The sequence below is a fragment of the Xenopus laevis genome, chromosome 5S, assembly GCF_017654675.1.
Source record: "Xenopus laevis strain J_2021 chromosome 5S, Xenopus_laevis_v10.1, whole genome shotgun sequence".
Classification (NCBI taxonomy): domain Eukaryota; kingdom Metazoa; phylum Chordata; class Amphibia; order Anura; family Pipidae; genus Xenopus; species Xenopus laevis.
This window is the reverse complement of record NC_054380.1, coordinates 99,197,316-99,225,287: the sequence shown is the minus strand read 5'-3', so window position 1 is coordinate 99,225,287 and position 27,972 is coordinate 99,197,316.

Here is a 27,972-nt window from a genome sequence, read left to right as displayed (position 1 = left end):
AACGGCCCCAGTTTGGTTGGTGGAACAGTCGTTCCATGTACTGCCCATTAGACCCATTGCTGGTTCCTCAGGTGCGTGCCCCCCAGCTGGGAAATACAAGGATGGGTCCTGTTAGCCAGTTCAAAAAATGATTTAATCCAAACCATTTTAACATTATTCGGACATTTTGACTCACACATATATCTATCACACACATATTACAGTGCATAAACAGGACTGGGTGAGGGTGCCCTTAATATATAGACCTAAATAGAGGCAGGGATATAGTTTTATAGACATGCTACATCAATCATCCCTGTGTGCAGAAATACCAGATATCAGATTAGCAATAGAACCGCGATTTATCGCTTTTATTGATCCATCAGATTGTGTAGGATTTATATTCCCATTACTGACAAGCAGAGCAGTGGATCTAATTCGTAGGGAAATTCATTTATATTAATACATTACAATACTATTATATACAGCCAATGATTTAATAATGGATTAATAAATAACGGATGAATAAATACCCAGTTATTCTACATGTTATTGTATTATATGCTGCAGACAAAGGCAGAATCACAAACATACTATATCACAAATATATCATATCACAAACATACTATATCACAGACATATTATATCACAAACATACTGTATCACAAACATACTATATCACAAACATACTATAGGACTTTTTTAATAAATGTGTAATTATCTTGCTGTGACGGTTATTAAATACAAACGATTACGCATGTATCCGTATATATCCGCCCAGTGCCATATATAGACAGGGATCCATAATTTCAACGCAGTGCAGATGTTTAAAAGAATCCCTTTTATTTGCTTTGCTGCTAATCTCCTTCCCACCTGTATAATGTATCAGATAGAGCCAGGCCAGCAGGTGTCATTTCCCACACTAGTAGCACCCACACCCCCTGCTCCACGGGACGTTGCGACTTCTTCTCCTAGTGCGACTACACGCATCCAGCGCTGCGCCGCACACTCAGGGTTAAGCTTGCACTCCTTATCACGTATTTGTCGCCATTGTATTTGTGCAGTGAACTTTGCATGGTGCTACTGAGCCCCAGCCTCTCCTTCGCCAGCTCCCAGTAAGATTAATTTGCTCATTGTAATGTAATTATTAGAGTGTTTAGGCAGCGCCTGATTGTGAGCTCTGCTGGGCAGCACAAATGAAAGTCACGCTGTGTGACTGAGCCCGTGGAGGCTTTTGTGCGTGTGCAAATGAAAGAGTCCCAGGACATCAGCTTTCAGCCAGAGGCTCAATTAGACAAAATGGAAACAATTTTCTTTTCCCAGCAATAATTCACTGTTCTGCAGATCACTTTCAAAATATACATTTAATACTCTGCGCTGACCCCAGTGGCACAAAGTGCTAAGTCTGGGGGGAGACAGGAGCTCTGTGTGCACCCCTTGGGCTGTAATTATTAGCTATTAATTGGGTTCAGGACCCTGGAGTTGCGTTGGTAAATGAATAGCTTGTCTGCTACTGCTGCTAGATGCTGTGGCATTGGGGGCAGAAAAGGGGTTTAAGGAGACATGGGGGGCATATATTCTCATTCACCCAGAGGCCAGAGAGCCCTGTGGAGTTTGTGTCAATAAATACCTGACTGAATGGGTGCCATTGTGTTGCACAGGGCTGATGATCAGCAGAAAAGCTCAGTTTATTCTGCTACGGTTCCTTTAGTCTACACCGCTGTCAGGGGGTCTTCAGGGGTTAAAATCCAAATCATACTCTGTGTAGCAGGAGCTGTCGTGCTGCAGTAGAAGTGAAAAGGGAGCCTTAGGCAAAAGGAAATTACTGCAAGCCCCTGTGACCTTTCAGTGGGGTAATCAATCAAATGATCAACAGGGATATTTATCATTGCTCTATGGGGCAGATCTACAGGCCAGGGAAGGGGAGACACAGAGGTTTGGATAAAAGCGATAAGCCTGAAATGCTCCAACTGCAATAAAGTTACAAATCTCTCTGTTTGTTTTTTCTGCATTGCCTGTTACTGAACAGTAGCACCCTCAGATCCTCACCACCAACACCACCACACACACCCAAAAGCACAGGTTCACACATACAGAAGTACATACAAACTGGCACAATTATATATAGTACATACAAACTGGCACAATTATATATAGTACATACAAACTGGCACAATTATATATAGTACATACAAACTGGCACAATTATATGTAGTACATACAAACTGGCACAGTTATATATATAGTACATACAAACTGGCACAATTATATGTAGTGCATACAAACTGGCACAGTTATATATAGCACACCACACATACACAAGTACATACACACTGGCACAGTTATAAATACATATATAACACCTGTGCACATATATACACCTATAAACACACTGGCACCATAATATATGGCACACACATGCATGATGCTCAACTATATATCTGCTGGCACAATTATATAACCCTATACTATACAACTATATACACATCAGCAGCAAAATTATATATGGCAATCAAACACATACAAACAAATATATGGACACAGACAAATATAGTACATGCACTGTCATACAGAGTCTCCATTCAACAAGCATTATTGTTCAATTGCATAGAGTTTACTTAAGCTATTTGTGCAAGTGTTCTCACTATTTAATTATCAGCCTGCATGGGGGTGTCCACATACACCACTATAACTACACAAAATATCAAAATGGGACTTAACCCCATAGGCCCCAATTATACAGAATTATCACATGACCATGTTGTAATTTGTAGGATAAAATGCAATTTTTATTAACTACCATGCCACATACTTGTTAAAACCACTTAAAACATAAAAATTAGCGCTGCGCTGGGTGTAGGGATCCCTTAACCCTAAATAACCAAATTCTGAGGAGCTCCTATATATATAGCTATGATGGATGTTCACTTGTGTGGTGTGGCTAAACAGCCAAAGTTCCACTTCATATGTAAATGTAGGTACTTCAAATCCAATTGGTCACAGGGAAAGGAGATGCGCCATTTGTAATCCACACCGTCCAAATCAGTTGCAGTGTATCACCATAATATATTGCAACTTGCTCGTTGCTATTAAATAGTTCCCATACATCGGGTGTGGTAAAGGGTCAATGCTCCGTATTTTGGGAGCGGAGCAGATTGGGGAGAGGTTTCTGGATGGCTCTACTTTTGGCCGAATTGGCCGTGTATGCTATATAGTCCCGGTAGTAATGGCCGCCCGCCGCTCCCAGCGGTCGCAATGCGGCCACGGCCCAAGGTGATGCAATTGGTGACAATCACCTTTCGTATTAGCCCAATAAGTCCTGCCAATCCCAGCCTCTTATTGCCCAAAATAGATTTATACAGACCGTTGTGATCGCGTCTGCACCGTGCTTAGCTCAACGCTCCCTTGTAGGTGTGCTTTACTGGAGAACCCTGCGGCGTCTTCCAAGTCCCTGGTAGGGAGAGGGATCCCGTCTCACTCAGCTAGCAACGCAGAACCCCGGCAGCTGTTTCGCCACCGAACGTGGCTTTGTCAAGAGGAATGACTTTAAGCCCCCAGACACAGCACTGCTTGTTATTGCCACCACTACCCAATATTTGGCATTAGTGCACACTGACAGTGAGAACCCACTATTTACTGATTGGATGTCATTTCTATTCCAGTCTCACTACTCACTAACTTTTGGAGCCCTTACTAGATATATGACTGACATCCTACTGACATCCTACTATTAACTGAGTGAGGCCCTGCCCTGCTACATAATAACTGTATTCAACCCTACATCTTACCAACCAAGTAAAAGCCTGCAAGTTTCTGAGTGAAACCCAATAATTATTGTGACACCAACACTGTCTGATACCCACTGCATACAGACTATAGTGGCTCGGGATGCCTGTGTTGGAGCCAGGGTTGCCACCTTTTCTAAAAAAAAAATACCGGGCTTCCTATCAGTTTTTCCCTATTAATAACATTGGGATCAACCATAATTTTTGCCGGCCAAGCCAGTAAAATACCGGCCAGGTGGCAACCCTAGTTGGAGCTGATCTGATGTTCTTTATTTTGTGCTTCATTGAGAGGCACAGGAGATTCCCGTACCTTATAACAGACAAGAACTCTACATTCTTCTCAAGAGATCTACCAAGATGTGCACAACCCATCACTTACTGTGCCAACTCTGTGCGTGTGCTGCCCAGCTGCTGGAAAGGTGGTACAACATGCTTTGTAAAGGGCATGGATGGCATTGCACTTCTGCCCTGCCCCAGTCAAAGGGTACCAGCTCCCCACATCCTTCCATTGCAGTGGGACATGGAAGTTGTAGTCTCTATGATGCCCATGATCTGATGTCCCCCCATCAGATTTATGTTTCAGTACAAATTCCAGGCTACTGGGGGCCTGCATCAAGGTGGCTGCTAAGAAGAAACAGCTGCTTGCCTTGCTTGGCACAGTTCATTGGGGAAAGGGCTAGTTTTTCCTGGGGACTCTGTAACGAAAATCAATGATTCGAGTAATACATTCTGGAGCAGCTTTCTTATCACATCAGCCATCAGCTGGGTTAGGTAATAATGAGAGAAGTTATGGAGTTTATACTTTGTGAGACTGGTTAGGAGCACTCATTGACCTGCAAAGTTGCAGCACTACACTTCTAAGATGCCCGTGCAACTGTAGAAATCCACTTTTTTAAAACTCTTCCAGCCTTTGCTGAACTGAAAGTCAGCCACTTATAGCAAATAGGAGCTGATGGGAACAGTAGCCTATTTGCGGCACATTTATGGACACAATTAGCACTATTTAAGTACAAATATATATATATAAGACAGCACTCCAAGGAAAGTAATAGCAAAAACAAAAAAAGAGTAAACTAAATACGGTTTATTGAATCCAACGTTTCGGTTGTATATTAGAACCTTCATCAGGGAAAGGAATAATAACAGTGCACATGGGTAGCGCTTTAAATATACAGAAATATACAGAATTTGGTGCCAAAAGTAGTTGCTAGGGTACCCTAGCAACCAGCGTAGTCAGAAAAAAAGTAGGTAGTGTAAACACCCATGTATGGGGAGATTAGATAAAACTAATTCCACATAATGTTAAAACCACATGATACCTAAGCAGGACGTCCAGAACTCTAAAGTGGGTGGTGCAAAAGGTAAAATTGCAGCATTCACCATCTATGGTACAGAGTTATTATTATTTTTAAAAGTATTAGCAACGAGGCAGACAAAAACAAGGACAGAATGAATTTTCTGTAGATATTTCAGAATTGAATATATATATATATATATATATATATATACATATACATATATATATTGTCTTATCTTACTTTATACACAAGTACTTGTTTTCTGCAGACCACTCAAAGCAAAGATGGTCTGCAGCTCCACCATGTGGAAACTACCAGCACTACTCAGGTTCCAAAAATATGTATAATTATAGAGGAATGGGACCTGTTATCTAGAATGATCGGGACCTGGGGCTTTCCAGATAACTGATCCTTCCATAATTGGGATCTCCTAGATATACTAGATAATCATGTACATATTAAACTCAATAGGCTGCTTTTGCTTCTAGTAAGGATTCATTATATCTATAGTTTGTATCAAGTGCAAGGTACTGTTTTATTATTACAGAGAAAAAATAAATCATTTTTAAAATTTGAATTATTGGGAGTCTATGGGAGACAGCCTTTCAGTAATTCAGAGATTTCCAGATAATGGGTTTCCGGATAAAAGATCCATACCTATATATTATATAGATAGGAATGTAGAATAAACAGAAATGACACTCACAGTTTGAATGAAGAATAGGATTATTTGTGGAGACTGACATTTAAGATAATACAATAGCCTTTCTTAAAGCCAAAAAACTGTATATCCAAGACATATCATCAAGTGAGGGTGGGAAAGAGGAGACAGTCATGTTCTACTGACATCAGTGAAGTGAGACAGTAAAAAATAAATAAATAAAAAAAACATAAAGTGATGGAAAAGAATAAAGTGCTGTACAGGAGCATACATAAAAAATGTAATACTGGCTACTGGGCAAACTTAGTGCCTTTATTACATATGAGGGTTAGAGTATATTGTGATTAACTCTTATGTTAACTAAATATACCATGTAGTCAAACATCATGTAGAAACATGACCTGTTTCCCATAGCTGAACTGCCCACTAGAGGACCTCACCCCAATGGTCCCCTCAGATAACTACTGCATCCTGCTTCCAGTGCCACCCCATACTGCCATCAATGATGCACCCACCATTGCCACTGCTTTAAAGGAGAACTAAACCCTAAAAATGAAAGTGGCTAAAAATTACATAATTTCTATACTTTCCTCGTGCGACAACTTCGGGCGGCTTCGGAAAACAAAGCACCGCAAGTGCCATGCTGCCGGCAATTTCTCATTCTAGCAGGCAGAAGACAGGGGGAAGCAGTTCGGGGAGATTAGTCGCACCAAAGAAGAGGTGATTAGTCGCCAGTGCAGCACAACAGTACATTCCATTTCCAAGACTTACATTTTTGGTGTTACTGTTCCTTTAACTCATGTGTTGAACAAACTTTAAGGTGGTGCAACAGGAACAAAGGTTGCCAGGGGATGCTGGCAACTGTACTTAAAGGGCACCTAGCCTGCAACAATTAGGGGGAACAATTTATTTTGTGTAGAATGTTGCCTTGCGAGCGCTACAGCTGGCACAGCTCAGTGACAACAGAACAGATTAACAGAGGCCCAACACAACAAGTCCACTAGACACAGGGGAATTCCAGTGTGTGACATCAGCATGCCAGTGGCACAACCCAGAATTAAAATACCACTGATGCCAGTGCACCTTGCTATGTTGTTAGCACACCTTCCTTCTGAATACTCTGCTTATAATGGCTGCTCCTGAATAACTTGTCTCCTGATGTAATCTAATCAAATCTGTACTGCGGATATTGGTCAGTTCAGAAATGTACATTTCTTTTGTTGATGCCCAACTTCACATACTGCTTTTTCATGTTTGTGCAGATAGCAGAACAGAAGAAAGGTGGCCTTGCTTAGTTTGCCCTTCGTGCACACATCATACAGCCCCCCATGTGGGCCAATAAGTCAGGGAATGTACACAACAGGTTTGTGTATGGTCATTTTTAGACTGCTCTATCCTGACCTATTGCCTGGTCTTTGAGCTTGAGCCTTGTTAACCCTTGCAGTGCCTTGGACATTTCCTTGCTTGCCTGTTACCTGGTATATGCCAAGACCTTCACTCTACCTTCCCTTAATAACCTGTCAGTGCGCTAAATCAATGTGCGCTTTGTCTTGCCAACCAGTTAACCCTACCTGTGCCAGTGCCTACTTTTATCAAGGAGCATGTCTTGTCTGTTCCCAGCCTGCTTTCTCCTTGGTTATCACCAAGACTGATACATTAGATAGCTTTAAAGTGGACCCGTCACCGGAAAAAATTATTCAAAATCTTATTTTATCACATTAGTCAAGCAAAATGAACTTTAATTGCACTATATAAATTATTTGAATCTTGTTTCCTTCAGTCTGGGAATTCATAATTATAACAAGCAGACAGGAGCCATTTTGTGGACACCGTTATTAAGACAAGTCTTGTATCATCTCAGAATCTTGTTTGAGCACCAGAATGGGGGAGCTGATGTCCATCCCCATGCCCTGGTTACACAATTAAATGGTTAAGAGAACTGGGGGAATGTGGGGAGAGCAGTGACATCTAGGAAAGGCTGAATGGAAAGTGAAAGTAATTGTCTGCCTAGGCATAGAGGCGGGGCAGACAATATTTGATTGACAGCTAAGATTTTTAAATGAGTTTACAACAGCTATGAATGCTTTAATAAAAAATAGAAATTGGATTTCATGTTTAATTTATTATACAGATTTTTGTGTCTGGGTGACGGGTCCACTTTAAGAAGGGGTTAGATGGCTTTTTAGCAAAGTGAATACAGGGTAATGGAAGATAGAACATATTACAAGTTGATCCAGGGACTGGTCCAATTGCCATCTTGGAGTCCCCCTCTGAGGCATATTGGAGAGGCTTCAAATGGGTTTTTTGCCTTCCTCTGGATCAACTAGCAGTTAGGCAGTTTATATATAGACTAAAACTTGATGGACCTGTGTCTTTTTTCAACCTAACTTACTTATTGAGTTATTATGTTACTTACTATGTTACTTCAAATTTCATAAAAGGGACCAAAGTTCATTGGCAGACTGTAGTGGTCCTTCTTCCCCGACAGAAGCATTCCCAATTTTCTACATGATCTGGTGAGTTAAGTTGTTTCAAAATGGCTAGAGAGCTGCATGTTATATTATAAATACAGTATATGGGCTCCACCACCACCACAAATTATTCATTGAAAAATGTATGCAGTAGTAATGGTATTATTCTAATCTTCCCAAAACTGCTAATGCCACTAATTGTAACTATTTTAAGCTTTAAAGAAACTCTCAGAATACAGAACGCTCACTAGGAAGTTTCAGTCTTTAGGGGACATTTATGTCTGCACTGTACTTTGCACTGAGTACTGAATAAAAAAGTCCTGCTGTTTGTACCTTGAGCCTCATAATGACATGCAAGGAAGGGGCGGTTAGGGGGCAGGAGAGGAGGACATTTGCATGCCTTCCCCTATTTGCCCCTTTATAATTGAGCATGGTCTAACACGGACGGAATTCGATTCTAAGAGCAGTCTGCACCTCTATTAAAGGGGAAGAAAAGTCTAAAATAGAATAAGGCTAAAAATGCTGTATTTTGTATTCTAAACATAAACATGGACTTACTGCGCCACAAGCCTAATCAAACAAATGATTTATGCTTTCAAAGTTGGCCACAGGGGGTCACCATCTTGTAACTTTGTTAAGCATCTTTACAAGACCAAGGCTGTGCACATGCTCAATGTGGTCTGTGCTGCTGCTTAGGGATCATCATAAATTATCAAAACAGCACAAGTCAAATAATATCTGCTAGAAGCTGATACAGCAAGACTAATTAATAATCAGATTATACAGACTGCACTGGGTCCTGTGTTGTCATGTAATCTCATGTGGATTTTATAGATTTTGTACTGTTTAATACAAACTTTCTCCAACCAGTGGCTGCAACAAAATAATCCTCTAAAGAGAATTCTAGTTCATCTGTTTAAATCTGGCTCCATGATCTTTGTCCCTGCAGCTGAAGTTGGATACAGTAAAGGGGATGTAAAGGCAAAAATAAAATCCAATACAAATCTCTACACAGTCACTGAGCTACAGGGGAACAACCATAGCTGCTTGAGTTCTGCATGGCTGGGAAGTAAGGCGGGGGCTCCCCCTGCTGTTCATAAGTAAGATTATTTCCCTGCAGAGCAGTTAGGGACCGTCTGACAATTCCTGTCCACAGCAGTAAATGAAGAGAGAATTTCACTGCATACAGTCAAGTTTCTTAAAAAAATTGTTCACATTTTTAATTAAAGTATATTGGATATAGGTTTCTTTTTCATTAAAGAAAGTAAAAATTATTAACTATAACTAAGTTCACCAATTAGCTATTGGTGAACTTTATTTCCGATCATAATATATTTCAGCTTGTTTTTCTCCATCCAAAATAATATAAATATAATAATAAAATAAAAGTTCAGCAAAACATGGGCTTGTGGGCCTCCTAAACTTGCCTGTAAATTATGCATTTTTTTCGAGACTCTGTAGTTATCAGATGCCCTGCTTCTGCCTTTCATGTAAGTCATCTGATTACTCCTCCTGCATCAGGGACAACAAGTGCAGTTTGGGCATGTACCAGCTTCCAAGGAATGTTTGTATTAAAGGAAAATGAAAGCTTAAAAATGAATGTGGCTAAAAATGCCATATTAGTGAACTTATTGCAACAGCCTAAAGTTTCAGCTTGTCAAAAGCAGCAATGATCCAGGACTTCAGACTTGTCACAGGGGGTCACCATCTTGGAAAGTGTCTGTAACACTCACATGCTCAGTGGGCTCTGAGCAGCTGTTAAGAAGCTCACAAATTATCCAGCAGAAAATGAGATTGGTCTGTAATATAAGATGATCCTACAGGGCTGATTATTAAATTCTGATGCTAGTTGCACTGGGTTCTGTACTGACATGTAGTAATTATCTGTATTAATTACTAATCAGCCTTATATTGTGACATTTCTATTCTATGTGTACTGTATATTGTGAGTTGGTCCCTAAGCTCAGGGGCCCAGGCCATAATTTTTTTTTACTTGCATGGAGGGCCCCTGAACACCACTGGCTTTTAATAACTTGTGGGTGGGGCGGGGGCAGGCCATCAATTTATTTTTACTTGCATGGAGGGCCCCTGATCGCCACTGGCTTTTTATAACTTGTGGGTGGGGGGCCCAGGCCATCAATGTTTTTTTACTTGAAGGGGGGCCCCTGATCACTAATAGTTTGTTGGGGGTGGCTGGCCACAATGTTTTTTTTTTTAACTTGGAATCCTGGTCACCAGTGCAGTGTTTATACAAATGGCCTGTAGATGTCACTGTGCTCAAGACTTATACTGTGCATACTTTCTGTACAGCTTGTGGTGTTAGAGTTGCTTCCTGTTGTGTAATGGCTGCATGAGTCTGCTAATAAAGCACTGTTATACTCTACTTATTCTCGGCTACCAAAACATACTTGTGGGGGGTCCTGGCCACCAATGGCGTTTTATAACATGTGGGGGGGTGGCCACCAATGACTTTTTATAACTAAAGGGGGTTAATGTTTTAGATCTGGTGTCTGTGTTGCATTTTAACTGTATGGTGTTCAAGATATGGGGTGGGGTGGGCTGGGACCAGGGGGCCCAGAAAATGTTGCTGTACAGGGCCCCGTAATTTCTGAAGGAGGCCCTGCACGGGCCGATAAAAGCTTCTGATAGACAGAGTCAGCAGCTTATTGGCCTGTGTTTGGGGCCATCCAACGGGCTTCCCCGATTGATAGCTGGCCGAAAGTTGGTCAGATCTCGATCAAGCAGGTTAAAAAATCCCGCCGGATCGTGGCCGCATCTTTGCGTATATGCGGTCCCGCGATCTGAACGCCTGTATCAGATCGATTACAATTTGATCATGGGCCCTAGGCCCCACGATCGGATCAGCGCGATATCGCCAATTTCAATGTGAGCACATTGGCGAGAGATCCGCTCGTTTGGCGACATCACTAAAAGAGCGGATCTCTATGTCTATGGCCACCTTTAGCTACTAACAAGCAATGCCAATTACAGTACCAAGGGCTAGTAAGACTTTGCCTTGTATTAAACGGTATAGATTCATGGGAGAAGAGGATAATTCTTCCCCTTTACAACCACTGGTAAGGTCCCATCTTGATCTTGCTATTTTATCTTAATTGCTCGGAAGGGACATTAGAAAAAAGGCTGGGAATGTTTACTGTATATTGGTGAAGGTAGATAGATTTACTTTGTGTAAATATATTAGAAAACCATAAATAAACTCTCTAATGCTTTACTAACCAATACATCTTTCAGGAGTACATCCATTAATAAAAAATGAGGATTAATATTAAGGTTGAAAAGGGATTTTACACTGATTAATGCAAAGTTATAAAATTATTTCTTTGAAGCTGAAGCTGTTTTTCTGGCATATTCATTATATAGTTCCAGTAAGAGTGAAGGCACATGGGTGCACCTGATGAAAATGTTCTCCAGCATAGATGACAATATATCAGAAATACCTGTGTATAGAAGTCAGTCTGAATCTCTGGAGTATTTCAGGCATAGTTTCCAGAAATTACACATTTCAAATTTTAGTGCCAACATTTTGCCATCCTTACTGGGGAAGATTACAGGTGTCAACACATACCATGTGCCATCACCCTAAGGAGGGATTTTTCACCATGAGAGAGTCACTGATACTTATATTATTGTTAAACCACAGTGATTATGAAATTTTGAGTCAGGGAGAATTTTTTCCTTTTAGGCAATTTAGAGATTGAATATTTTTCACCCTCCCCTAGACCAGCTATTATTTAGGTAAAATGTCTTGTGCATTTTGTAGCCTAAGCTCAGGGCAGCCATCAGGGGGACAGGGGGAGAGTTGTAGGGGACCCCAAGGGTAAGGGGGGCCCGGCCACGCCACACTTACTAAGAGCTGCTGACTTCGGGAAGGCATGGACGTTTAAGGGCCCTGGCCACCAATTTTCTTATAATGTGGGGTCCTAGCCACCAACATTTTTTAATAGGGGGCCCTGGACACAAATGTTTTTTTTATGGGGGGCCCTGACCACCAATATCTTTTTATTTTTTATTAACATGTGGGAACCCTAGCCACCAATATTTTTTTTGTTTTTTTTTACTGTGTGGTGGGGGGCTGACCTGTGGGGTGGGGAGGATGGACTTGTAGGTGGGGTTTGCAGTGGGCGCAGCCCAAGGGGCCCAGGAAATTTTTGTCGTAATGGGGCCCTGCGATTTCTGATGGCTGTCCTACCTAAGCTACTAATTATGTAAGTAGGTACAAGCACATTTCTCTTGCAAAAAAAAAAAACAGTTTGGCATGTTTTTGTGAATTTGACTCAACAAAGTTGTACAGATCAAGGTTTATAATTAAATTACTTCATAAATGCACCTACACATTACTGTGAGGTTACTTACATAGGAATACTGTCTACATCTCTAACTACTTATTGATAAAAGTAGAGTGTGTCTTTAATAAATACTGGGCACAGATTATTTTCAGGCAACAGCAAGCACTTGCCTGCAGAACTTCTAATATAATAATCGGCACCTACGATGAAATAATTTGTATCATTCACAGAGAGCTGTCATGAGAATGAGAAATAGCCTGCCTTTTTCTGTATATGTGCTAGAGTCAGTCAGCTAATGGGTTGTGTCTACAGAAAGCGTCTCAGTAAATATCTGGCTGACAGCAGAATAAAGCAGAAAACAGACACAGTTAAGGGAATTTGAGGAAAGTTTTGATAGAATATGAACCAAAAAAAAAACTGCAATTTGATTTGACAAGAGAAAAAGCAGAATGGCTACTGTGTTTCAAAGGAATCTTTAATAAAATCTTTAATAAAACCTCATATTTGCCTGTTGAATAGAAAATATTCTATTGACAAAGGGTATAGCCCGAAACATGTTGTTGAAACTCTGCTTCCCAATAAAGAATATTGTAGTCGAGTTTGCTGACCTGGATTTGTTCCACAACAATTTGCATTTCTGATACATTAATTTGGGATATTGAACACAGGATAACCCGTGGAATTAAACCAATAAGGACTTTTGGTGAGCCGCACTTATTCCCTTATTTGAATAGAAAATAAGATCATACAGAAGTGTAGATTATGGACTAACACTATTTACAGAAGCATTTGTCAAATTTTAATCATAAAGTATCTTGCTACATTATCCCTATATAACTGATTGGCAGAAGTTATTGCTGGCGTGTGGCTAGGCAGTACTGGTACCTGCACCTCTGCACAATTTATATTCTTTAAAGAAGTTACTGTGAGACACAGTAAGGCAAAATCCGCAGAATGTAAAAAAAGTTGATTGATATTGCACACCTCTTTCAACCACTATGCTAGTTTACCTTGTGCTCAACTCAGGCTATGCTTGGGACATTTTTTTTTTTTTTTTATATTTTCATTACAATATATGAATTGGAGTGCCATATTGCTTGTCCGGGCACAGGTCGTTTTCAGTTTAGCACCTTTTGTTAGTACACCAGTTAAAATTATATCATAGAAGAAAAGAGCGTGTTTACTGTGAATCTCTGAAGATAAATGACAGTGAAGATAGTTTTGGCCTGAGATTCCCACATTATCATTTTAAAGGAGTAAATAGAGTAAATCAGGAGACTCAAGTGATCCTACTACTTATAGCAAACAAAGTGAAGATGAGAAACCATTGGATAGAGATCTCCTAAATGAACAGGTCAGCAGATTGCAGTCTCTTAGCCAGATAAAAGAGACTAACTATCAATGCCAGATGTCTCTATAATAAAACAAGAGAGCGACCAGTAAAATGTGTTCTAGTTACCATATGCTATAAACAACACAAAGCAATAAGAATGTTTATGGTGGTCATCTAGATTTGGGGTGTATTGTGTGCTCTTACTAAATACTTTTCAGGCTTTGCTGGGCTTTGATCCTGACAGTTCTTGGTTACTGGCTGCATGCCCTAACCACCGGGCCAGAAAAGCAGCCAGCAAATTCTTATTTATCTTTGCTGGGTCTCAGGATTAGCCATCTCACTTAAGCATCCTAATGTGGTTGAGGTCAGCAATCAGGGCTGACCCTGTCCTATATAAGGCCAGCCCTCCTCACTCACTAAGCACTGTGACACCTGCTCCAGACTTTTCCTAATCTTGTTCTTCCTTGCCTTCCTGCCTAGTCCTGTATCTTGCTTTGTCTTGCCCTGTCAGTCCTGCTCCTGCTCCAGTCCTGTTCCTGCTCCAGTCCCGTTCCTGCTCTAGTCCTGTTCCTGCTCCAGTTCTGTTCCTGCTCTAACACGGCTCTGTCTTGTCTTGTCACTCCTCTCCATGTTCAGCCTTACAGCCCCTGCCTTAAGGACTCAACCTACATCCTCTGCCTCCACAGTGCCCTACCAATTGTTGACAAATTGTTGAAAAAGGGGGTAATAAGTCCCTGAAGACCACAAAAAGGCTACAATTATTGGAACAGCACAAATAAGTATTCTCAAGCTTCAGTCAACTTTATTGAATCTCCGATTACACTTAACAAGGTCACTACACAAATACCAAGAGGAGCTCTGTGCCACTAATGTGCTTGGCCTTAGAAGAAGCTCGTAAATATGGTATGTGGTGTAACACAACCAAAAGGGCTTATGTCCTTAATACAATAAGGGTGATCTGGTATTCGTGTTATAACGATCTGCCACACAGTTTAGATTGGAGCAATATCATTTTAAATGCCTGTAACGATATTTGTTTATAATGCTGGATACCAAAAGAAGTATAAAAAGCCCCAACAATTACACGACCATACATATATTTGTTAGTTAGGAGATTTTGTGATGGAATGTACATCACTGATGCGCTTATGTTTTTTTTAGTTTCAGTACAACTGCACTCACTTTAAGATGATTTACATTTCATTTATCTGTTGTCAAAAAGAAGGTTGAGTATGAGTAGAGATGCACCAAAATCAGAATTCTATTTGGGATTTGGCCTTTTTTTTTAGCAGGATTTGGATTCAGGAGGATCCAAGTACCTGGCTACTGGTCTTTTTAACCATTTCTTACTCTAATTTGTATATGCAAGTTGCCATGTTTTTTTTTTTTACCTACAATGCAGCATATACCCCATAACTCAAGAATTAACTGAATTGGCTAAAGGGGTGCACTTATGTATGCACTTGGACCCAGTGGTGTAGACAACCCCTCCATAAAACATCTTCAGAGGGACCTGGTGGGCACAGCAACTCATACCCAGTCCCCCACCTTTTCACACCCAGGGCTCATGTGCATGCAACTATTGAGGGAGGAAAGTAGCTGAGGAGGGGTTTTTTATATACAGCAAACCCTGTGGTCTGTGCCACTTTATTTCTCAGACCCTGGGTCTACTTCCTCTGGCGTTAATTAATGAAGAAATGAACTTGTTTCTACGCATAAGGCACCTGTGTCCTGGTGGGGCACAAATATTTAACATTAAAATGTAAAGTACATTTTAAAAAAGTATGTACAATTACATTACAATTACAATTTCCTCTCAGATAAAATGGCTTTGCAGCAGATCTAAGACTGTTATATTGTTATTGTTGTCAATGCATGTGTGGCGCTGAAGCCCCAAGCAGGACAGACAGTATTGGTTTATTTTCTTTAAACTTTTTGTGTAAACTCATGCCATAAACTCCTTGAAAAGCACCACTGTCTCAGCAGGTAGCAATCATGTATTCCTAAAGCAAATCATACAAATTAATGAAGCTGTCATGTAGGGGTAGAATTGAGGGAGAGCTGGGTGGGCAAGTGATGACATCATGTCTGCCAAGGAAGGAGATTAGCATATGAGTAGAATGGCCTACACACACTCACACAAAGGTGACAACTAAAATGAGAAACTGTTTTACCTTAAAAAATCAATATAATAGCTGACATTTTGTAAATATCCTGTTTATGTTTTTTCCTCTATAAAACAAGAACTTGTTTTAGGCATGGCAGGGCAATGGCATACCCAATAGAAATCAAGTGAGCTATATAGGGCAACGAACACTAGTGTGTGCCAGTAGGTGTACTGTAAATAACAATGCCCGTTACTATGGAAGCCATTATTAATTACACTGAAGATTATAGGTTGTAAAGGTAGATTTTATGGGGTAACATGGCAAAAGAAATGAAAAGAGTTTCTAGTAAATCATAGAAACTGCCCCCTAGGCTGTTTGTGACTGGTCCATGTATAGTAAGCTTATGTCCCTGTATTGGCTATACCACAACACAATCCCATTCAACCAGTTTATAAATAGAAATAATAACACTCCCCTGTAAACAATTAATTTGCAGTAATTATCTTATCGTACTGCCTATTCTCAAGTGTTTTACCCATAGAATTGCCAAACCTCCATTAAAGCCCCTCAAAGCACAGTACATCACAAAAATACAAATTTTCCATGAAGTCACATGAAAAACAAACAGACCACATCCAATCTCCTACTCTTGGAAGCCACGCTACTCTCTCTTCTTTTCACTTCCCTCCCCTATCCCAGAATCTCGAAAGAATCACATGCACATGTCATCATTTTGACACTAAGCACCGGAAAATGATGATGGAGCAATTGTATCCGATTCATATCAGAACACAAGTATAAGTGCACATCAGACAGTTCACCTAGCGCAGCCCCTTATGCAGCCTAAATTACACTGGAATTGAAGTAGCATTTTTAGCATGGACTGAAGACAAGAGAATATTTGAAGCACATTTAGAAACCACAACCTTTAATAGTAAAGGAATTCCTTGCATTAGGAATACAAGAATATATTCATCTTGTACATATTTACATTTAACAAAAAGTTAAAATAAAAAGTACAAGTGTTCGTTTCACCCTGGACAGACAACTAATACTTAGAACATCTAATAACCAAAGAAAGAATATAAGAGATAAATATATTTTGAAAACCAGACTGAAGCAAAGCTTTTTTATCCATATGTCTTCCAAATTAATGTGTGTTCTAATGCACGTCCATAACTGGAGGGCAGATATGTCACATTATACAATACATTATTTGAAAGAACAAAAACTTGCTAATGTTCATACAATAAGGACAACTTATACTCCCAGTGCAATTTCCTCAGGGTACTTTCTGTCTGGCAAAATGAAGGGCATATGTGCTGGAATAAACATTGTATTTCCAGCACTCCTTCTAAATGCGGCAATCACATACCTGCAATAAAAAGATTGTATCAGCCACTGGCCAGTGGGTATTTCTTGTAAAATTAAGTATAAGGATTTATTTCTATGGGAAGGTGATAATGATGAAAAGTGACAAAAAAGTAGCACAGTCTTACCATACGTTTCATTTATTTGTGGATTCAAGGTCAGGCCTTGATTAATTCAGCAAGGGCAGCTTTGCCTGATATGTTATTTGGCATTACCAAAAGTATTGGCCTGTAAGTGTAGTATATTGGACAATGTCAGCGCTTGTAGCAGAAGCACTGGACCAGCTAGTAATATAATAGAAAGTACTGGAGATACCCACATAGGAGAGCACATGTTAGAAAAGCTCTGTAATAAAAATAAGTTCTGCATAGTCTTGTGTCGGTACAGCCACATTACACGAAGCACTGCAGGTAACTGTTTGTAGTTATTGACTTCTTATACTGTGCTGGGAGTCAAAAAGCATTGATGGCTGCTAAACCTGACTTCAAACTGCTCTTGGTGATTTTGCTGAATTCAAATTAGCTGTGACTGGTAAATGCTATTTGAAGAAAAGGGAACATAGCATAGAAAGGCAGTTTAGGCATCTGTCTAAGGATTCGGAAAGGTCCCACATGGATTTGAACCCGGGACTACTTGCCACAGACCAAGCATCATAGGCTTCTGTGCCACAGCATCTTAGCCCACCAGCCTGCCTTCGAATGCCCATTACAACTGAACGTCCCTTTGTGCCATTTTAAAAAGACAGGCGCTACCCGGGAGGCAATCTTCCGCCTAACAGAGTCAGTGGTTAAGGCATCTGCCTACAGTGCCCAAGCTTGTGAGTTTGATTACTGCCTGTGGCCGGTGTAGCCTGCTGGTTGAGGAAGTTGGTCAGATGGTGTGTTGACTAGTGGAAGTTGCTGCCTGGACAGAGTTGTCCGTTGGATCAGCAGAAGTTGCTGACTAGCAACAGAGTCCCCAACGGATCATCAAATGGAAGATGCTGCCTGGGGGAAGAGAGCTGCGTGGAAATTGTTGAATAAGATAGGGGAGAGCTGCCACCATGGTCAAGTTGCAGCCGGAGGTGGCCTGCTGGTGACGAAAGGAAGGGTCCTGCTGAAAAACATGGTGCTTGGCTCTTGCAGAATTAAAGTATATTTGGTTTTGGGTTTCGTCTTGCAGGGGTTGCCCCCTGCACACTTGCCACTGCATCAACTTGGAAGTTCTCCGTATGTCAAACACCCTGTCACCCCCCTAATCCCCAACCTCCTGCCTTTTTTGGGGGCTTGCCTAGCATCAGCCCACAGTTAACCTTGGGAACTGCTTACTCAGAACAGTGTTCTGTACAGAGCTTGAAAAATAATTCAGAGGTAGGCCCCGGGCCCCCCAGTCTGGCCGTGCTTGGGCCCACCGGGCTACTGCCCCAGGGCCCCCTCGGCCCTCCTGCTGCTCCGCGTGCCACAATTTTGAGTATGTGTGCGGCGCCGGGTCTGTTCGGCCCAGTCCGATGCTGGCCCCAGCCCCCCAGTCTGACCCTGCACACACTTAATTGAATGTCATGCTGACTAAATACAGATTTAAAGAAGAACTGTGAGGCTTTTCTTGCCAAGTACAACAGTGGTTTCCTCATGTTGGACAGGTGCTTAGATCAGACAGTATTGCTTAGTCAAAATAATGAGATTTGCAGCATAGTTTGGCCACTGTGGACAGAGTTTTATTTGACTTACTCAATATATCTACAATGAGCAAAATGGCAGATCTCGCTAATCTTAGTAAATCAAATTAAAATAGGAAATTAGACTTTATGTGCAGCATAATCCATGCTTAATGGTCTTATTAAATATTTATTTAAAATAAAAATACAAAGTGAAACATATTCTTACTTATAGATAAGGCACATTTTCCTATAAAATGGATACTGCAGAAAATGTTGCAATGTGGAGCTGTTCCATTGTCAATGAGATTGTTATACGCAGGTCAAGAAAAAACACGAGATTTTTTACTTCTAGCTAGGGATGCACCGAATCACTATTTTGGTATTCAGCCGAACCCCTTTGCGAAAATTTTGTCTGAAAACAGAATCCGAATCCTAATTTGCATATGCAAATTATGGGTGGGAAGAGGAAAACATTTTTTACTTCCTTGTTTGTGATAAAAAGTCACGCGATTTCCCTGCCTGCTCCTAATTTGATTATGCAAATAAATGAATATAGCCCATAACCATCTCATAGTATGTTGTGCAGCCTGTTTTGTACTTTACAATAAAAATGTTTAAAAGGGGACACTGCAGTACCAGTACTTGGAGAAGAATATATACTACTGCACTGTTTTATTTTGTCATAACCATTTTATTGACACATTTTATTTAAAGGACTTTCTGATTGTATATTTAGCATTTGTACGTGCCTATTTTCTCAAAGGAGGTCTTCACCATGGACTAATCCGAACTGCTTCCCCCTGTCTTCTGCCTGCTAAGAAAAAAAGTTGCCTGCGGCATGGCACTTGCGTCGCTTCATTTTCCGAAGTCGCCCGAAGTTGCTACCACAAGGAAACTACGGACAACCTCGGAAAATGAAGCGCCGCGAGTGCCATGCCCAGGCGATTTTTCATTCTAGCAGGTGGAAAGGAAGAAGCAGTTTGGGGAGATTAGAAAATCTTCCGGGTCCTCGGTAGTCTGACTGGGAGATCAGTATGTCAGCGCATGCGCAGTTGAGCAATTTGCCGGTTTGCGGACAACTGCAATGCGCCAAAATTGACAGAGAATTGCCAATCTCCCAGTCAGGTTTCCTGAAGACCCGGGAGATTGATGTTGTGAGTCCGCTGCCAGAATCTGCGACGAGGGCTAAGTATAAAGTATGGGGCATTTTTTCTCCGGGGGGTAGTTAGCCTGGGGGGAGGGTGTCTACGTGGGGTGGTGCTTAGGGTTTTTTTCTACAGGGTTTCCTTCTCCTTTAAAGAGTCTACCTGACATGGTGGCAGGCTTAATAATCCTTTGGCCAAAAGTTACTGTTCAGCGCTCATGTCCATGTGACCTTTGGTACTGAGTGGGGAGTTGTGGGGACAGGGACATGGTTGACCCAACTTGCCCTCCTTCCTTATTACCCCTCACAGTGTTGGCTGGCCTAGCAACAACAGAGTGTGTCACTGTGGGGGCAAGAAGAAATGAAATACTCCTCCATCACTTTGCAGGAACCCCCACCCCCACAAGGATGTCTCACAACCTGGACAGAGACATACCTAAAAACGAATCCAGCATAGTCCATTCCCCCAATATCAATCACATTGATTACTAAATGTCTGGTATAGTATTAATAGGCTGGTGGGAAGTGGCTGGAATTCCCATATTAAGAAAGGGGACGCAGACTTAGAAATGCTATTGCATTGTGGCCTATGGAGTAAAGCAATATTGTAGTTCCTTCCAGTATGTGTCCCTAGGTCTTTAAGCCCCATCATGTACATATTAATCAATTAACCCTGGAAATATTAACCCATTCCTTCTTCAAACTAAACCCCTCTATCACACAACCACCCAGTTTAACCCATGCCGCCTTTGGCCCATTTTGAGCAGCCCCAGCAAATATTAATTAGCCCGTCACACAACTGTCAGTCATCTTTAATAGAATGAGGCACAGGAGCCCCTTCCTCAATATTCACCCATAGGGATTAAGAAAAACACAGAGACATATTTATGGAAACCAGGCATTAGCACAGGATTATTAAATTTTAATAGCCCATTTATGTTTGGGCATCCCTAACGGCTGATGACCGAGGAAGGAGAAAAACCCTAAAGTGCTTGGGAATGATCTGCACTGAAGGTAAAAAATTTTCCTTCCTGACTCCAAACGGCAGTCGTTTTACTCCCCGGACCAAAGGCTTTATAAGTTCATTAACAAAAAAATAATTTAACTACAAAAACAAAAATCAAAACCCCCATCCCTTTCCCCCACACAGGCTCCACCTACTCTTTCTACATAGACCCTTTCTACCCACACCTTATACTCAAAGTACCAACCCAATCCCTATAAAATACAACCCTCGATCGTATACACAAAAGCAAACCCAACCCTCCCTCCTGCACCCCACACAAAGCACTCACCTCTCACTCACATTTCAAACCCACCCCTCATACATACATCTTCTCCTACACACATGCACCAGCCACCCTCCTCCTACACACACACACACACACAAAACCCCTCCCCTCTCTTCTACAGTCAAAAACACAAACCCAACCTCCTACACACATGTTGCCTACCCTCCCTCCCTGCTACACACAAACACCACACCTCCTACACACATGTCCTAAACCCCCCCTCCCCCGGGTACACAAAGTACCCCCCCCTACCTACATGTAAACCCACCCTCCTCCCTGCTACACACAAGCACACCCTCCTACACACACACCACCATCCTATACAGACGCACTCACCCCCCCCTCCTACAGACAAAACACCCACCCCTCCTTCCAACCCTCCTTCCAACACACATGTACCTGTCCTCCAAAAATATCACAGTCACCCACCTTCCTTCCCAAAAGACAAACCCACTCTCCTACACAAGTACCTACCCTCGCCTTCCCCCTTTCTACATCAAATAACAACCCCCCCTCGTTTAAACACAAAAAACACCCACCCTCCTACACCGCATGCACCAACCTCCCAAATACAGTACATACACCCCCCCCTAAACACACGCACACGTGCCCCACCATCCTACACACAGGCCATTTTCCCCCCTCCTACAAAAATTTAACCACCCCCCCTCCTAACATGCACCCAGGTCATACAAAACAACACCCCACCCTAATCCTCCTACAGACAAAACACACAAACCCACTCTCCTACACACATGTACCTACCCTCCCCCTGCTACACACATCCACCACCCTGTACAACAAAACACACTTCACCCACGTCCTAAAACACACACCCACCCTCCTAACAGAGAAACCCCCCCTCCCTCGTACAGACAAAACACCCACAACTCCCCCAAACCCAAAAACGCAACCCCCAAACACATGTCCTACCCTCCCTCCCTGCTACACAAAATGCACCCCCCTCTTTACACAAAAAACACACCCACTACCCCTCCTAAATCCCACCCACCCTCTTTCCCACACATGTACCCGCACAAATTACACATGTGCCCACCTTTTTCCTCCCAACAAACTAAGATCCCACTCCCCCCACACCCCATTTTCCCCTAAAACTCCCTCCCTCCCTACACACATGCACCACCCTCATACAAAATACAAAAAACCTCACCCACCCTCCTTTAAAGCCCATGCACCACCCCCCCCCCCCAAAATACACAACCACGCACACACACATGCTCCTAAAAAAACATGAAACCCACCCCCTTTAAAACAGATGCACCACCTCCAGAAAAACACACACACTCCTACACACACGAAACCCACCCTCCTCCTACAGAAAACACCCCACCCATGCCCCCTACAACAATGCACCCACCCCCCCTTCCTACACACATGTACCCGCACTCCAATATACAACATACCCCCCCTTTCCCTGCCCCATGCCCCACACCTCCTAAAAACATGAAACCCACCTGCCTCATATACCCCACCCCCCTCTTTCCTACTACATGTACCCATCCTCCTAACACCACCCCCTAACATGACCCAAAAAAGCTATGATCCAAAAGGGAAGGCCCCAAAAAAAACCCAACCAAGTGCTTAACAGGGCCCAAACTGCACTGAAGGGAAAAAATCCTTTTCCCGACTCTAGAAATGGCAGTCAGTTTTTACACCCTGGGATCATGGCTAGACCCCACATATACACACAGCAGTTGCAGGACAAGTAAAAAAAGGGTTCAGGTGTTGTCGGTGGGTCGAAAGACAGCAGGCGGTTTTCTGGTGGAATGCTGAAAGAAAAAAGTTTAGAAAGTTTTTGAAATTTGAATAAATTACAGACAAATACTTGTTTATTTCTGTATAAAAGGCTTAGCCTGTCTTTAAGAAACATACTATTTGTCAAAACCTTTGGGGGCTGTTTGGGTCTCTCTACATATACACTGGCAGGGCCCGTTTTGAATCTCAGTTTATCAATCTCAGTGGAAGGGACCATTTTTTTTCTTTTATACTCTTTGATCCTTTGGGGGCCAAATTTATTACCCCAGTGGCAACCATTTCTAAGATGGATAAACCAGGCTAGATGCCCCGCAGCCCCATAAAAAAGTTAACTACCTTCCCCCTTTTGGCCTAAATATAAAATCAACCCCTTTATCTGCAGACTTAGATCTCGCCCCTGTCAGCAACCTTTTACAACTTAAGGAAGTCATAAATTGGTCTATCATGTAAGCCTCAAAGTAAAACAGCCTGCGGCTGAACAGACAGGGTGTATAAACTTCAGTGTCGGACTGGGACTCCCGGGGCCACCCCAAAAACCTTAGACCAGGGGGCCCAACCCAAAAAAACCCTTTAAACCCGGGGCCCACTCTCAGTACTTAATCAACCTATATTCTCTAGTCTGCTCTCTTTTTTACTATAATCAATTAAATTTATTATTTAGCCTCTTTTTTCTCAATAGCAATAGGGAATGACCCCTGAAATAGGCCAAAAAATTTAGCAGAACAAGGGCCCCCCTGACATCTGGGCCCACCGGGGGTTTTCCTGGTAAACCGGTGGGCCAGCCCCACACTGTTTAAAATTCCTTTCTATGTTCTGAAATTTAAAATGTTTAGAATGGCCGGAAGTAAAGTGGGGAAATGCAAATGGACAACAATGGGCATCTCTAGAACGGGTAATTGACAGTAATAGATAATTCCCAAAACCCCGTAGCCTCTTCTGATGGCCTTCCGACCCCTTTTCGAGGGTCCCTTTCCACCGGGGGATGACACTTCCTGCAGTTTCTTCTCCTTTTTCCGAGAAGTCATGCCAAAACTGGGGAAGGTGAGATTGGACATCTGCGAGCGAAGGGGGAAAAACAAAAATAGAAAAAAGGAGCCCAGTTATGATTATGCCCAGGGCCGCCCTTAGAAATCATGGGGCCCCGTACAACAAAACTTTTGGGGCCCCCCGGCACCCAAGCCCCACCCTGATCCACCCACTCCACATCACAGTTAAAAGCCCACACAACATCAGTGCTAAAAAAACCCCCCAAAAAATACAATTTAAAAAAAAAAGCTATTGATGGTCAGGACCCCCTTATAAGTTAAAAAAAACCAAAACTTTGGCACCGGGGCCCATAAATTTTTTTTTTAAAAGTATGGTGCCGGGGCCCCCTTACAAAAAAAAAAAAAATTGGGCCCCAAAGATTTTTTTTTTAAAAAAAACATTGGCACCGGGGCCCCCCTTACAAAGAAAAAAAAGGGGGGGCCCCAAAAATATTTTTTTAAAAAGCTTTTGGGGGCGGGGGCCCTTAAGAATATAAAATAATTCTTTGGTGGCCGGGGAAATTAACAAAAAAAAAAAAAACGAATTGAACTCTTTGGCTTAAAAAATTTTCAATTTGGGCCTCCTTCTAAACATAGGGGTTTTTTCCCGCCACTTCAGGACTCAATTTTGCTTTTTTTCCGTGACTTCGGTTTTTTCACCGCTTGGGGGCTTCGGTTTTTGGCATTTGTGGCTTCGGGTTTTTTTCGCCGCTTGGGTTTTTTCGGCATTTCCCATTTCGGCTGTTTCGACTTTGCATATGCTGCACGGTTAAAGCCGCTGTCAAGGGGGCCCCCCCCCTCCAAAAGTTTTTTAGCATTTCCCGGGCCCCCCTTCGGGCCCCGGGACACTTGTCCCCCCAGCCCCCCCCTGAAGGTGCCCCTGATTATGCCGTATAGTGGTGCTAATAGTCTTTATATGCTGGGGCTAAATGGTGTTGGTTTCCCCTGCGGGTGATGTTGTGGTATTGTATTATGACATTAATATGCCTTTTCTCATCATAGGAGAAAAAGACCAATAAAATTTTTTAATTATCTGGGGTTTTGAATATCCAAGAAAGCTCAGAACAGTGATCACTTACATTCTGAAAGCCGCAGATACCCCAGATGCGCTCCATATCTGCTGCTCTGTGGGGGTCTCCTTTTGGAAGAAGAGAGTCAATTTTTAACCCACTTTTGCACCAATGCCTTTTTTGTGCCCAGGGGTGGCCCCTTGAAAAAAAAACTCGGGCAGTGTCTAATAAAATTTTTTTGTTGCTGTTGAAGATGGCCCTTAAGGTGGATGATTTTAATACCCCCCGGGGGAGCAGGAATTCAACAAAAATAATGTTCCAATTTTTAAATAAAAAACCACAGTGAACAATAACCTCTTTTTAAAATAAAAATTTAATAGTGACACTTACAGGAACAGCGACAAAATCAATGCAAGGGGGGCCCTGCCTCCTCTTGAGTCTTCCTGTAAAAATAAAGAAATTAAACAGTGTGAGACAAACTGGGGAAATTAATATCATTTATTCATATTTATCAAATGTCTATTTGCATTACTTTCCAGATAGTAAATCAATCCAGTATGGAAAAATGTTCAAATTTATTTTGCTCGGGGGCCAAAAGTAGAGCAGTATAAACTGATCTCCCGAAAAAGAGAAATCCAGTGTTTAATAAAACATTGCTATTTCCACCCTTACTTCCCTTGCACTTTCCCCTGGCGCAATAGCAAATTATTCCCAAATTTAATAAGACCATTTTTTTTGTTATACTTACAAGATGACGTTGCTCCCATATTTTGGGCCCGGGAGTGATGTTCTGGCAAAGAAAAACACATTTCCATTAAACACTGAGCTAAAGGGGGAAAAGGAATTGTCAATAATAAAACTAAAGCTGCAAAACCCCAGCAATGAAAAAATAATATAGGATTTTAAACCCTTTAAAAGAGGCGGGCTCAAAATCTGTATCCTCCCCCCTTTAAAACCCAGGAAAGGATACAGTGACTGTAAATGAAAGGGAAAGATTAGGGACATATTTCTAAATGCTCTAAAACTAAATCACAGTCAGTCTGGGGAGGACCGGGGGCCCAAGTTTTTTGGCACCCTAGGCAAGGCTTCAATCAGTGCCCACCGGGCTGCAAATTTCCCTTTGCCAAACCCTTTCTATTCATGTTGCCTCTGTACCTTTTGCCCAGCCATTATGTTGCCCCCATTTGTACAAGCCAGTCAATCATCAGATTGACCCAACCCAATCTGTACCTGTGGGCCCGCATAGCCCAAAAAAAATCCATCATATTGTTACCCCTAATCTGTGCATGTGCCCGCAAGCAAACCAAAAAACCACAATATGTTTCCCCAAAAATGTATTTTTGCCAGCAGGAGAAAATATCCACAATATGCCCTTCAAATATTTTTCTTTTTGCTCGGGAAGCATAAGCCCCAAAAACCATAAAAAATTGCCCCCAAATATGTGCTGTGCCAGCAGCAACAAAAATCGACAAAAAATTTCCCCCAAAAATTTTGTTACTGTCCCCTATTGCCCCAAGACCTGTGCCAGCAGCAGCCAATCCTCATAATGCCCCCAATCAGTACCTGCGCCAGAAAGCACCCTAAAAAAATCCAAAATAATGCCCATAATATGTACCTTTGCCAGCAGGAGCCAAGGGGAGGTGGAGTATTTCTGCCTGCAGTACGAAAAAGGGGGCAAGAGGGAGTTGGAACGGGCGGTCTAAAAAAGTTTAAAAACAAATTAAAGGCTAGCATACCAGAGTTAAAAAAAAGAAATTCCCCTTAAAGTACCCCCCCCAGATTGCTCCAAAGGCATGCGCCTACCTGCCTACCCCTATTTTCCGGGGCCTGCGGGTCTGGCTTTGAGGAGAATAGAGACAGAAATGTTTTAGGGTAAAATACATTTTTTTTTGAAAAAGGAAAAAAACGTAGTAATTCGTTTTCCTCATGTCGGCTCCCACCTATTGGAAAGGGAAGCAGGCAACAGACAGTTGCTAAGGGGTTTAGGGCCCCAGGGGCCCCCAATTCAGGGGAGATTTAGTAGCGTTGGCTTCTTTTTCCGAAGTCCCCCGAATTTCCCCCTCATGAGGCAATTTCGGGCGACTTCGGAAAACGAATCGCGGCGAGTGGAAATGCCACGGGCGGTTTTAATTTAGCCAAGGAGGGGAAGCAGTTAAAGGGAGATTAGTCGCCCCAAAGAAGAGACGTTTAAGTCGCCAGGTGACTAAATCTCCGAATCTGCCGTGTGCCCACCCAAAAGGAGAAGTTAAAATAGAAAGAGTAAATAGGGAAAACAGTTCGATAAGAGAGAGGTTTTTTTTCACTGAGGCATTACCAGGAGTGATGGAATTCTCTCTGTCTTTTCATCTTAAAAACCTAAAAACAATGGACATAGTCAGAAAAAATGAAGTCACAGTTAAAGAGGCTTTTCACCTTTAAATAAAAATTTTTGTATGATGTAGAAAAATGATATTCTGAGATTATTTGCAAAGGGTTCCAATTTTTCTAATTTTTGTCGTTTTTGATTTATTTAGCTTTTCTTAAAGCAGCTCTACAGTTTGAAAATTGCAGAAAAAAGTTGCTGGGGTCCAAATTCCCCCGGGCAACCATGCACTGATTTGACAAATAGTAACCAAATAACATAATGTGGAAACCCCTTAAAGAGCATTCGTCTTTTAGATGGGGTCAGTACCCCATTTAAAGCGGGGAATAGTCAGAAGAAGGCAAATAATTCAAAAAAAAATTAAAAAAAAACCCAATGAAACCAATTAAAAAGTTGCTTAGCCACTTTAAGGAA